The sequence below is a fragment of the Camelus ferus genome, chromosome X (assembly GCF_009834535.1).
Source record: "Camelus ferus isolate YT-003-E chromosome X, BCGSAC_Cfer_1.0, whole genome shotgun sequence".
NCBI classification, from domain to species: domain Eukaryota; kingdom Metazoa; phylum Chordata; class Mammalia; order Artiodactyla; family Camelidae; genus Camelus; species Camelus ferus.
In genome coordinates this window covers 76175189-76188320 of record NC_045732.1, presented here as the reverse complement: position 1 = coordinate 76188320, position 13132 = coordinate 76175189, and the positions used below count along the sequence as shown (strand labels likewise).

General features: G+C 38.8%; 1 protein-coding gene across 1 annotated transcript in view; it reads left to right on the top strand.

The window, feature by feature from the left end:
* The first annotated feature begins 5585 nt into the window (after nucleotides 1-5585).
* The window catches only part of LOC102507127 (gamma-aminobutyric acid receptor subunit alpha-3), a 164192-nt gene continuing 156645 nt past the window's right edge, over nucleotides 5586-13132 (top strand). The window contains exon 1 of the mRNA XM_032475188.1: nucleotides 5586-5776. The gene's annotated coding sequence lies outside the window, so the exon portion shown is untranslated. The remainder of the gene's footprint in view (nucleotides 5777-13132) is intronic.

The following is a 13132-nucleotide window of genomic DNA, read 5'->3' as shown; positions in this document are numbered from 1 at the left end:
AGACTTGTGGTTGCCAGGGGAGTGGAGGGTGGGAAGGGATAGACTGGGATTTCAAAATTGCAGAATAGATAAACAAGATTACACTGTATAGCACAGGGAAATATACACAAAATGTTATGATAACTCACAGAGAAAAAAATGTGACAATGAGTGTGTATATGTCCATGAATGACTGAAAAATTGTGCTGAACACTGGAATTTGACACAGCATTGTAAAATGATTATAAATCAATAAAAAATGTTAAAAAAAAGAATTTGAAGAAAACACAAATAAATGGAAAGATATCTCATATATATGGATCAGAAGAATTAATATTGTTAAAATGTTCGTACTACCTAAAGCAATCTAGAGATTCAATGCAATCCATACCAAAATGTCAATGTCATTTTTTACATAAATAGAAAAAAATTCTAAAATTTGTATGGAACTATCAAAGTCCCTGAATCACCAAAGCAGTCTCAAGAAAGAATATCAAAGATCGAGGCATTGCACTTCCTGGTTTCAAACTATATTGCAAAGCTATAGTAATCCAATCAGTATGGTACTGGCATAAAAGCAGACACATAGACCAATGAAACATAATTAAGAGCCCATATATAAACCTATGTGTATATGGTCAACAAATATCTGACAAGGGAGCAAAGAATACTCAATGGGGAAAGGATAGTCTTTTCAATAAATGGTTTTGGAAAACTAGATATTTCATGGAAAAGAATGAAGTTGGACCCCTATCTTACATCACTTATAAAAATTAACTTTAAATTGATTAAATCTTAAATGTAAAACCTGAAACCATAAAACTTCTAGAAGAAAACAGAGATAAATCTCCTGGACAATGGAATTGGCAATGATTTTCTTTTTGGATATGACATCAAAAGCACAAGCAACAAACCAAATTTAGCAAATGGTAATACATCAAACTAAAAAGCTTCTGCACAGCAAAAGAAACAATAAACACAATGAAAAGGCAACCTACAGAATGGGAGAAAATATTTACCAATCAAATATATCCAATAAGGAGTTAAAATTCAAAACATTAAAAAAAACCTCATGGTACTCAACAGTAAAAACAAAACAAAACAAATAATCTAATCATGGGCAAAGGACCTGAATAGATGTTTTTACAAAGAAGACATACAAATGGCTAACAGGCACATGAAAAAGTGTTCAACATAAAAAATCCTCAGGGAGATTCAAATCAAAACCACAGTGAGAAAAGGAAAGTAAACAAACAATCCCTTTTAAATTACATCCCCCAAAATAAAATACTTAGGAGTAAATCTGACCAAGGAAGTGAAAGACTTATATGTGGAGAACCACAAAACATTGACTGAGGAAATTAAAGATGACTTAAGGAAACAGAAAGATATCCCATGTTCTTGGACTGGAAGAATTAATATTGTTAAAGTGGCCATACTACACAAAGCAATCTACAGATTTAATGCAATCTCTATCAAATTGCTCAGGACCAAATTACCCAAATTCCTCCTCCTCCATTTTTCACAGAATTAGAACAAATAATCCTAAACTTATATGGAATCACAAAAGACCCAGAATTGCCAAAGCATTACTGAAGAAAAAGAATGAAGCAGGAGGAATAACCCTCCCAGACTTCAGACAATATTTTTTCTTCCTCTTTTGTTCTTTGCCTTCTGGGACTCTATTTACATATATGTTAGAACTTTGATATTATCCAGCAGATCACTGAAGCTCTGTTAATCTTTTTCAATCTTTTCTCTCTGTGTACTTCAGACTGACTAATATATATTCATTTATCTTCAAGTTGACTTACTCCTTCTTCTTTCATTTTCAATCTGCTATTAAGCCCACCCAGTGAATTTTATTTCAGATATTTTAATTTTCAGTTCTAAAATTTGCATGTTTTTCTTTTTAAATTATTTTTATATCTCTGATATGATTTTCTATTTGTTCATTTGTTAAGTGTGTTTTCCTTTATGTCCATTAGTGTAGTTATGACAGATGACTTAAATCCTTTTCTGCTAATTTCAGCATTTGGTCCATCTTAGGGCTGGTCTCCACTGATTACCTTTTCTCTTGAGTATAGGTAATATTTTTCTGTTTCTTTTCTCTAGCAATTTTGGACTGTACCCTAAACTTTGTGAGTTATATATGTAGGATGTCTATATTCTCTTTCATTTCTCTGTAAAGTATTGCATTTTTTGTTTTCTTAGTATGCAGTTAATGTGGCTGAACTGAAACTCAAAACTCTTTTGTGGTGGGCAGCACTGAAAGTTCTGTTTAATTCTTTCAGCTTTATTTAGGCTTTTTGGAATCTGTCACCACATGCATAATTTATGGCTCCATCAGATATTTGGGCAGTTTATACACAAACTGGGGTCTCCCACTCTGTAGTTCTCTCCATTATTGGATTTCTCTCATTACTTTCCAGCTGCAGTTGTCATCCTGAACTCTGTTTGCTGGTTCTTCAAACCACAAGGACTGTGAGCAGTTGTGTTAGGTAGCCGAATGGCACTGCTTGTGAGAGCCAACTCTGTATATCTCTTCTCAATCTCAAGTTTATGAAATTGACCATGATGGAAATTGGGAAATACGATGATTGACTGATTGATTTAACTTATTTTTTTCCTGGAGAGCTGGTGGTTAAATATTTAACAGTTGCAACATTTACTTGTAGTTTCTCTAGAGTTTTAGTTATTGTTTTGGCTCGACACTTGTCTTTGGGCAGACATTTTTTAAAAAGAGAAACTAATCTAGTATTGTTCTTTTCTTTCATTTGTCGACTGTGTTTCAATTCATGACTGCTTATGATTAATTTCCAATGTATTCAGACTGTTGGTTTTTGGCGAGTTTATTACTGCTATCTGAAGCAGGATTGGTTTGATAAAAACTGCTCCACCACTACCCAAAAGTGGTCCCAGAAAAATTTTTCTGTGGTTTACAGTGAACTGAGAACATTGATGAAAATGCTATTAATTTTTTAGCTATTAATACAGCTAAAATTATGACTTAAATGATAGTTTTTGTTATGAGAGTATCTTCAGCTAACTTGTTTACATTAAAATATCTTTTCTTTTAAAAATGATGGTTTATTTGTTTAGTATCTTCACTTGATAAAAATAAAACTTGGCCACTGTAATGGGTTGAACCATGTCTCCCCCAAATTAATGTCCACCCAGAATCTAAGGATGTGATCTTATTTGGATGTGTAGTCCTTACAGAAGTAATTAGTTAAAGATTTTGAGATGAAATCATACTGGATTTATGGTGGGCCGTGAATCTCATGGCTGGTTTCTTTAAAAGAGAAAAGACACGGAAATTGTCACACAAAGGAGAAGACAATTTGAAGGCTGAGGCAGAGATTAGAGTGATGTTTCTATAAGCTAAGGAATGCAAAGAGACACCAGAAGCTGGAAGAGGCGAGGAAAGATTCTCTTCTAGAGACTTTAGGGAAACTGTGGCCCTGCCAGCACCTTGATGTCAGACTTCTGGCCTCCAGAATTATGGGGCAATAAACTTCTGTTGTTTTAAGCCATCAAATTTATGATAATTTGTTATGGCAACCATAGGAAATAACACAGCAACCTTATGCAAGTTCACAATATTTATTTTTGCCGTTTCACTAATCCATTACATCCAATGGGCATTTATGCAAAAAATGTACATAAAAATAGGTTCTTCTGCAGGAAGGAGTGTGCATAGCTATGTTCCCACATATACACTTACTTTATGCACAACTTACATGTTGCTTTGGTAGACAAAAATACTGTACCCGGGGTCAGCAGGTCTTGGTTCTGTCACTGATTCACTATGATGTTGGGTGAGCTATATTTTTTTCTGCAGGCCAGTTTCTCTTTCTGCAAAATGATATGGTTATCTTTATGGATTCTTTCAGCTCAATAACAGAGCCTATGGATCCCTATCTCTCTATGTACTCAGTATATGGCTATATGCTTTTGAAAAAGCATGTAGTCAGAGTGGAGCACAGGTGCCTCAATGAATAGGAGTAGAGTATTAGGAATTTGATGGGGAACCCAATAGGATAGTGGTTTAGATAGAAATAGCACACTGTAGGAAAATTTTTAAATGCCTTCCATGTTCCAGTCACTGTATGTATCTTGAGGCCAGTATACTTAATACACACAATATAACACATGTTCAATCACACGCCCTAAAGGACCATTTTGGTTCTCTGACTAAATGGGCTGAAAATCAATAGTTTGAGGGGTTTAATTAAGAAAACTGTTGTATTAATCATTATATGTAGGTAGAGGCTGGGTTCTTTGATAGGAGCAGTTCCTTACACATATGCTCATATTCATATTGCCCCTGAAATGCTCAAGATGGAATGTCATGTCAGTGTGATTTGGGGGTCCCATTTGGAGACTCACTTTTGGAGAACCTTTGAAATTTGGTAGTCTATATGTCACTCTCCACAGATCAAATCCTCCTTCACCTGGGATTTTCCTGTTTTAGAGCCTAGATTGTTATGTGTGAAAAGATCTTTCAAGATCATGTACATCCATCACCATTCATTTTGCCATTGAGGATAACGAAGGCCAGATTGAAGAAGTGACTTGTCAAAGGTAATAGTCGAGTCATTTTCAGAGGTAGGACTGAAACCTAAATTCTTTTATTCTTAGTCTAGCTCTTTTTCGACCCTCTCTTGCATTGATACTGTACTTTGCTCAGGTTTTTTTTCTCTGCTCAATACGAATATAATTTTTTTAATACTTTGAGTTAATTAATCTCCTTCCCTCCCTTCTTCCCCCTTGTGCAGTCTAACATGTAGCCTAACACACATACAGCTATATTCCCTTCAGAGGTTTTTGAAAGGAAAGCATTGTGGTCCTGCTGCTTGCCTGTTTTGCCTGGAGGTAAGCTCCAGCTGACAGATCTGTATTGGGTCCACACTTCTACTTGGTTGGGGGTGGAGGTGGCAGTTAGGTTACTGACAGATTAATGTGGCTGGACCTTTTCTTCTTAGTGGAGTGGGAATGGCAACCTCTTTGATGTAAAAATTTTTTTAGCTCATTATTGTCCTCAGAGATGTAATGTGAACAGACAGATTTGTCAAATCTTTATTTGGAGCCTGGGTTAAGAAGGCGCTCCCATAGGGATGTAAGGGAGACAGACCACTTATCTTCCGTCTTGAAGCAGCTAGTAAGCATCACACATCAACTATGGTAATCCATACTTCCTTTATCCGCCTATTTGCTCTTACCCATTTGCTGTCTTTCTCTTCCCCTTGCTTCCTCTGCTCCTCCCCTTCTCTCTGAGCTTCCCCCTCTATTTCTCTGTTGGGTACCTTAAAGAATAAAATACTACTTTAGTCTTTCCTAAAGCAACCACAGATCCAAAGCCCTGCAGCGCTGTATTCTGAGCCCCAGCACAGCCGCGTGCTCAGCACCAGGCAGTGGTGAATCCAAAACCAGCAAAGGGGGAGGGGAGGAGGGAAGAGAGGGAGGGGAGGGAGAGAGAGAGGGAAAGGGAGGGGGAGGGAGAGAGAGAGAGAGAGAGAGAGAGAGAGAGAGGGAGGGAGGGAGGGAGGGAGGGAGGGAGAGAGAGAAACGGAGGGAGGGAGGGAGGGAGAGAGGGAGAGAGAGAAACGGAGGGAGGGAGTGTGAGCGTGAGCGCGCGCAAGCTAGCGAGCAAACCAGAGACAGACGAGAGAGGGACCAGGAGAGAGACCCAGAGAAAGAGAAGAGGAAGCTGAGCTCTGCGAGGGCTCAACCTCCAACTTGTTTCAGTTCATTCATCCTTCTCTCCGCTTCGGGGAAGTGACTGTGGCGCTTGGTAAGAAACATAGCTTTCCCTCCTTCCCCCTCCCCCAGGCTCAGGTCTCCTTTGCGATAGCATCTCTCCCCCATACTGAGAGTCTCCTTGGGTTGGCCAGGGAGGCGAGACATGCTCTGCAGCTGTGATGCTATCCTGGGTTCCCCAGTGGGGCTGGTGGAAGCCCAGAGTCGGCATCTGGGCAGGGAGGCACTGGGGTAAAACCTGATTTGTGGAAGAGGGGTTGCGATGTGGTGTATGCGCTATTTGCTTCATTGTCAGTGAATTGTTTTGTTCTTCTTTGGAAGCAGGTCAGCATTGACCTTGCAAATTGCTTGGGGGGCCTGGCAGCTGCTGCAGAAAGCCACCGAGGAGCCCCTAGCCAGAGCAGAAAGCACTGTCATGACCCCCCCAGAAAGCCCTAGGCTCAGGGATGGGGTAATGGCTGGAGCTTCCTTTCTCCTTTAACTCTTTCTCTGCAGCTGCTTTTCGTCGCTATAAATGAGAAAGAAGAATACTGTGCAGACCCTTTCCCCATCTCCCTATTATCTCCCCCAGATGCAAGTGAGTAGAAAGTTGTAAATAACTGTTTCCTTTGAAAGCAGGTTGAGACCTCCCCTCTTCCTTTAATAGGCTCATTGTAGGGTTGGGCCTGAGTTCCTTCACAAACTTGGGAGGCTTCCCTTGCTTCTCTGTGGGAAGTCCCATTGCCTGCCCACTCCTCATCCCAAGGTAGTTGAGCTGCCGGGCTAGATCAGGGATTCAGGTACCCCACCCCCTCCCACTGGTAGGTATGGTATTAGGTCCAGCTGGGTCCTTGGGAGGGAAGAAACACCTGATGGTTTGTCTAGAACTAGATTTCCAGTTTGCTGTTCTTCTGACTGTGGCTGCGGGTGGTATAGGCAGGAGGACTGGGGGAGGGGTGGCTGTTGGATTTAGAGAGCAGGGTGAAGGGCCAGGATTCCTAGTGTGAATGGTATGGTTTATGAGGGTCATTAGGTTCTGGATGTTTGTGGCTATGCAGGGGCTGGCTGAAGCCCCTGTGAACTGGTAGGGGGAGAGATCTGGTTGCTTGATGGAGGCTTTTTGAGTTGGCGACACTGCGGTATCCATAGTAGTAATTATAATACCCACAATACTAATTGCTAACATTGTTGAGTGCTTAGGATGTTTTGGATCTTGGGCTGAGGGTTTAATGTGTATTATTCTTACATTAACGCTATGAAGCAGATACTGTTATTGTCTTTGGTTTACTAATGAGGAAACTGAGGCACAGAGAGGTTAAGCAATTAAATGTCCCAATTGGGAATTAAAACACAGGAAACCTGGTTCTAGAATGCATGGCATTGACCATTAAGCACTACTGCCTTCTTGGGGAGAATTTTCCACCTTTATCTGTCAGGCAAGTGTAGGTATAGTAGGAAGGGTACTGCTTGGCAATATTTTCTTTTTGGAAAGTAGTACAGTCCTTTATGTAAAGTAACAGGAACTTAGAGTGACACATAGTGGTTGGCCATTGTGGGGTCAAGCCTCATCTGGGTATTTTGGAGGGGCTGCCCTAAAGGCTTTCCTTGGACAGCCTGCTTTCCTTTGAAAAGAATGCCTGGAAAGACTCCACTTTTCCACTTTCATGGCGTCATCCATCTCATGTCCAGCAGAATCAGCTCCTTTTAGGACCAGATCTTGCTCTTATTTTCTGAGAGCTTAGAGTCACCTTGTTCTGAAAATTTTAGAATACTAAAATCTTGGTACTGGACGGATCCCTAAAGGTCATTAACCTTTACTTCTTCACCCAGTTCTTGAATTTGTCCTAAGCATCCAATTCATTGACTGATTTCTATTTGAACTCTCTGCAGTGACAGAGAGCTCATTAGGTGGCTCTTTCTATCTTTGAGTAACTCTGATTGTCACAGGAAGTAATCCCATTATAAGCCAAGATCTGTCTCCCTGTAACTTCTATTCACTGGTTCTTTGGGACTATCTAGAACAAATTTGCTTCTCCTTAATAATAGCTCCTCAGACAGTTGAAGAGCAGTCATACCTCTCCCCTCAAGCCTTGGATCTGACAGAACCACAAGGAAGGGATCATCATTTGCCTCATTTTGGAGACTAGACTTTTATTAATATGGCCTAGTACCCCATTTTCTTGTTTGTCAGTCACAAGCTGATCGTACTCAGTTTTTTAAAGCAGCCTTGATATTATATGTTCTCTTTTGGAAAAGCTTGCTGTCTGGTATCCAATGGACTGATGGGAACAAAAAAGGCCTCTTTTCTTAAAAACCAGGAATTGGTGCTAGTTCTTCTGAAGCCCCAGTATGTCCATATAGCAGCCAGATAATAGGCATGTGGGATGATTTGCAAAGAAAGGATTAAGGGCAGTTATCATAAAGTAGACACTTGGAATTGTCGTGATTCGAGATTCACACAGTATATAAAAGATAGAAAAACAACTTGTTATATCAGAAAGTATCTTAGAAACAGTGACATCACTGAGGAGATGGTACAGAGTAGGATTGGGTGGAATAGGAGTGAGCATGCAGTGTGCTAGGATGGAAAACTGACACAGGTATTAAGGGCATTAGGAAAGTTGAGTTCTATTGCTAGCTCTGCAAATTTGCCGGTTACCTTGGACACGTGATTTTCTCTGCATGGGCCTCAGCTTTTCCATCTATAAAGTGATAAGGTGGACTTCATCACCAAGGGTTTTTCAGCTCTTCAATTCTGTATCTGAAGTAAATTGTAAAATCTCAGGGTTCTAAGGGGCTTCAGAAATCCTGTAGGCCAGTTCTTCTCTAACTTTAATGGGCTAAAGAATCCCCTGGGGATCTTGTTAAAATGCTAATTCTGATTCAGAGGGATGGGGTGGGACCTGAGATTTTGCATTTTAACAAGCTGACAGGTAATCCTTAACCTACTGCTCCAGTGCTATTCAAACTATCTTGGTGAAAGACCAGTTCTTAAAATGTTTCCAATCCAACACAGATGGTTACTTTAGTAAAATACATTAACTATGAATTACTAGAAGATAAAAGACATACAAAATATAAGTTCACATTTTAATTGTTAGATTCAGCAGGCATAAAATTAATTTTTTTCAAATTGCTACAACATTTTGTAAAGGCATATTCTCAATTTCTGCACTTGTGTGTATTCTCAATTTCCATACTTAGGTCGTTGCTGCCTGGTAATAAAATTCACAAACACTGATCCTTGGACCACACTTTAAGCAGCACTGGTCTAGGATACCTAATTTAAGAGGCCTGGATTAGGCCCAGTTATAATTTCTAAATCATCCCTGCCAGATGATCTTTCACCTTCAGGTTAAGTATCTCCTTTGATGGAGAACTTACTATCCTTGCAAAATAGCATTACTTGGGTGTTGTGACTGTCATAAAGGATTTTTTAAAAGCTTCTATAAATTCCACTCTTAAATTATATATTCCAAGCAAGTAGGGGGCTGCATCAGTCCAGTTTATTGTAATATCAGCAACTATCCTAGTACATGGTGTAGAGTAGGTGCTTAATAAATGTTTGTTTAGTTAAATGAACAGACCACTTGGTGTTAGTTATGCCTTTTGGGGTCATATATTCATTTAAAAAAGGTAATTTTGGTTTTCTTCCAGCATTTGGGGGACAGTATTAATCCTATTTTGTAAATTTCTTGTGATAAATAGAAGGCCAGCTTACCTGTCCCAGATAGCTACCTGTCATCACGATTTTACTTTGAAGGAATTATAGGAAGCCAGGAAAAATTTTTTATACTCTAAGTCTCAAATTTTTACTTTTAACTCAGTCATTCATCAATTCAGTCATTCAATAGCTATTTATTCAGTGATGTGGTTAGGCACTGTGCAGGTATTAGAAAGGTAAGCTAATCAGACATGGTCCTTACTTGGAGCTTATAGTTTAATGGGGAAAAGGTCATAAATCAGATTATCACACAATTTTATTATTTCAGTCAGCAATAGATGTTATGAAAGAAAATATGGGGGTGGAGCTATGAAGGTATATAACAGAGGAAACTGATCTAGCTTGGGGTTTAAGAAAAGCTTCCTTGAAGAAGTGATACTAAGGCTGAGTACAGACATGGGAGTGGGGTGGGGGTGTTGAAGGGGGTGAAACAGTTTTCTAGATGAAAGAAAGAGCATGCACAGGGTCCTGAGATGAGAAAAGCATAGTGAATTTGGGAAATTGAACAAAAGCTGGGGTGGTTGGAGTGGGCCATTGTAGGGATTTTGGTCTTTATTCCAGAAACAAAGGGATTGATTAAAGGCTTTTAAGCAGGGTGACTGATATGACCTAAACTGAATCCATTCAACATAAGATTACTAAGTGTCTGCTATGGACCAAAGGCAATGTGAGAGACACAGGCTGATTTAGGGATAGCCTCTGGCTTCCAGGATGACACAGTCAAGAAGGAGGGAGAAAAATTATACAAACAACTATAATACTACAAGTATGAGATCCACACTCATAAAAGAGAGGCAAAGGGCTTGCGGCCAAGGAGATCAAAGACAGCTTACTGGAAGTGGCGTTTGAACTGAGCTTTGAAAATTGGACAAACTCTGGACATGCAGAATTTGGGGGGTGGGGTGGGAAAGGTGTTCTAGGCAGAGGCCAGAAAAGCAGAGGGCACGTATTGGGAACAGTGAGGAGCTTAGTTGTGTTGGGGTATGGTGAAAGTATGTGAGAAAAGTTTGGTGAGATATTTGGAGGGCTTGACTATAAATAATATTGAATGCTAGCCTGGAAAATTAGGACTTTGCCCTATATCCCTCATTTTATGGATAAACAAACTAATCCTAGGAGATGGAGTGATTTGATTTGACTGAGTTCATGCAAGTGGTTCTATTGCTATAGCTCAACAAGAGGCCCTGGGTACAGTTGGAAAAAAGTGTGGGATTGGAGTTCTGGAAAGAAGTTAGCTGGAAAAAGTGATTCGAGAGTTATTGATACAGAAGCAGTACTTGAAGTAGAAGTAAGGGATCTAAGGATTTCTTCCTTGGGCTTATCTTTAGGATATGGGAAAACAAAGATAAGCCTGTGTGAAGGCTACAAAGGAAGAGAGGTCAGACATATGGAAAGAAAATTGGAAGAGTACAGTATTATGAAAGAGCCAAGAGAGGAGAGGCCTCATCCATTGGTTGGACAAATATTTAGTGAATACATACTACTTACTAAGCATGGAGCATGTAATGGTAAGCAAAATAGACATGGTTGTTGCCATCTTGGGGCTCATGGTTTAAACGTGGAGATAGATAGATAGACATTATTCTACAAACTATTAAAATATATAGTTATGCATTGTGATGAGTGTGTAGAGGAAAATATACTCCTTTAAGAAGGAAGGTGTGGTCAACATTGTTAGACTTTTTACCAAAGTTGAGTACTGAAAAATGATACCCAGTTTCTAACAGTCCTCCCCCACTTTGATGCTCACAGTGCTTACTAACAGTTAAGACTGGGTGATGCATATCGATTTTGCAGATGTTTGGCAGGTGATAGTGTTCTAAGGAAAGGTAAGGTTCCCTCCAGCCTCAAGCCCACAAGAGCACAGGCTTACTTGAAAACCAAGTTATATGTCATCTTGCTTAACTGGAACTCTCAGTGAGCCAGTAGTCTTCCCAGATCCCCAGTTCTTCCCATTCAACGAGTTAGATAAAGAGGCACTTGATAAGAAATAAATACAAAGAATCAGATATGAAAGATCTCTCTTAAAATTGAATTTCAGATAGCCTAGTCTAGATTCTAGTCCGGGCTTGGATGCTGACTTACTTTCTTGTGACAAATCACTTATTTTGTTTGAGCCTCAGTTTTCATAACTGTAAAATGAGGAGGGTAGGATTACATGAACTGTAAGGTTCTATACAGTTCATGCTCTGTCTGTACTACATTCTTATGGTCCTGTACAGGTAGTTCAGGCTCAGTCATTTATTTAAGCAACACTAAGGATTTTATATGGAATTCCTAAAGGTTGCTAACTTTGGTTGAAGTACTCACAGAGTTTGGAAGAGATCACAGGAAGGTCCTTTCCTTGTTCCATTCACGAGATTGCTGAAATCATGACTGTCCTGAAAGCTAAGGAAAGAACTGACTGTATTCTAAAATCTGTAGTAAATCTGGATATTGGATGATATTTCTACTATTGTTGGTTTGAAAGAAACTAAGAATACTGGAGAAAAATGGTGCCGTCTACTGTGAAATAGAGGCAAGGTGATTATTTCATGTTCTTAAATGTAATGATCCAGGCAGTCTCTTCCTAGGGGGAAGGTATGTGGTAAAGGGAAATATTGGTTGGTAATAGAAAATATTTTTTATGTTTCAAACATGAATTTTAAAGTATTGATGTTTATACACAGTATGTCTTCTTACCGTAAGTGGAAGGAAAAATAAAAATCTCCAGGATGTATATTTTGAAGGGCGAGTTTTCTGTTTAAAAATGATTTCTTAAAAGAAATCAAGTATTACATAGATTTCCTGAAGGGAAGGGGAGGTGGATGGGGATGGAATTATGTAACAGATCATAGCATAAAATAACTTTTTAAAATAGTACAAGAAGAACTCATATGACTTATATTTTGAGTATCTTCTATACGAGATATTTCAGTTTTCAGTATCACCCTTAATACATAATGTCCAAATCTGGACCCAGTACTCAAGGCATGGCTGACTAGCACCACTATGTAAAACATTTTGCACTCTTATTAATCTACCTTAAGGCTGCAATACCTACCTTTAAACTGTTTTTTTCTAGTTATAAAAATAAAACAGCCTCATAATAGAAAATTTAGAACTTGGAGAAAAGTTAACAAAAATCACCTTTAAGTACCCAAAGATAACTTGCTCTACTTCCTTCCAGATGTTTACATGTTTACATAATTAGGACCTTATATGAACTATTTTCTATTTGGCTTCTCCACTGGTATTATATTGTGAGCATTTCCCCATGTGATTCAACAGCCTTCAAACAGTTTTTAACAGCTACATAACTTTCAGTTGTACAATTTATACCAAAATTATTTAACAGATCCCATATTGGTCATTTAAATTATTTTTGATTGTAAGTTATTGTGAATAGCCTTGCAATAGATACCTTTGTACATAAATCTTTATTTCTTTGAACCTCACCTCTTTATTCAATGTCTTTATTCAGTGTCACCTCAGCGAGGTCTTCTTTAACAATTACACATAAAAATGCAAACCCTTTTCCCTTAACACTTACTATTTTCCCTTCTTGCCTTATTTTTTTTTCTCTGTAGTCTGTATCATCACCTAACAGACTAGATAGATATTTTCTTTATTTACTGTTTGAACCCTTGTATTAAAATGTAAGCCCCTCAAGTACAGGGATTTTTTTTCTGTTTTATTGTTGTATCT